We start from the raw sequence: 1,529 nt of genomic DNA on the forward strand, positions 1-1,529 counted from the left end.
CGGTTAGCTAGTACATACTTACCTCGTGTGTAGAGGTGCACTCGTTGCTTCTCAACGACTGAAAGGCTTTTTTAAGCAGTTAGTTTGGAAAGCCACTTGACCTTTTATGAGCACTGCAAAAAATCCAATATTGAAAAATTTGGAATTTTGAAAATTTTCGGATAATGTAGGAGTAAAAAAGTTTGCTTGAATAACCGTTCTTTTTATTTATTTATTTATTTATTTATTTATTTATTTCTGTTGCTTATAAGCAGGAACCAATTTGAGTGAAGTCTCAAAAACCGAGAAAGTGCATATTATTTAAAGTACCAGTAGATACCATGGCAACCATTATTACATTTTTAAATGTCTGGAAACTTATCCTGCAGCCTGGAGTATCCATAGAGCAACACTTTATTATGGTTCACGTCCTTAAAGTGCTGTTATGATCAAAAAACCACTTCCTTTCTTCAAACTGACCGATGTTTGTGTACTGGCCGATTCGACCTCAGAGGATTGGATCTAGAGAAAAGTGACATCATTGACTCACTATCTTCAAATTTCAGCGTTTATATGCAGCTTATTGTATATTCAAAACACGAGTTTGAAAGTCAGAAGGCGCGAAATTCCCGTGCTACATATTAATTTAACCGGGTACATACCCATTGCCTTCTTAAACTATTGGGTCTTTGACGTCATTTTCTCCTAGATCTAGTAAATAAAACGGGTATATTTTTTAATTATAGTCTAAAATATTGGATCACTTATTGTTTAGTTAACATAGTTTTGACATCCTAACTAAAGAAAAATAAAATTTAATTTTTTGGTCATAGCACTGCGCAAAAGGTGAAACGGATAGGACACGTGATAAATCTGCGATGGCCCAGTAGCTAAAAATGTTCCTAAACTTGTGCTAAAAAATTTCTCGTTTTTATCATGAAAGACACAATTTGGCCATATTTTGCGCTTACCTACTGGACTACATGTGGGTGTCCATATATTCTATTGAACTTTTTTAACCATATTAAGGGAGCGTTCGGTTGACCGTATTCCGGAATAGGAATACATGGAATAGAAGTTAGAAATCCTTCGTTTTTACGGATATTCACATTAAAATTGTCAAAAACCTGCTAAAATGCTAATTTAAACATATCTTTGGTATCCTTGTAGCTTCTAAACACCAGACATCATTTTAAATCATCACTCCACGTATTCTTATTCCGGAATAGGGTCAATTGAACACACCCTAAATCTCCCCGTTTTCGTATTTTTCGACATTGTACTACCGCTTAGAGAATTATTATTTCTTCCCCTAAAATCATTCAAAACTTCTCAATTCGTGATATTGAGACGTCAATTCGTGTAGCAGAGAATTACTGCATTGCTTGAAAGGCGAGCGAGATACTCCAAATAAACCCATTTTAATTAGCCGAAGTCGAGACCCGCCCTATTAAGGTTTTAGTCATGCCACTTTGATACAAAGTTGAACAGTTGTTATAAATGATTTCATATCGGCGCATTCATGTCGGAATGCTGATATTTAGTCTCAG

The sequence above is a fragment of the Montipora capricornis genome, chromosome 3 (genome assembly GCF_036669925.1).
Source record: "Montipora capricornis isolate CH-2021 chromosome 3, ASM3666992v2, whole genome shotgun sequence".
Taxonomy (NCBI): Eukaryota; Metazoa; Cnidaria; class Anthozoa; order Scleractinia; family Acroporidae; genus Montipora; species Montipora capricornis.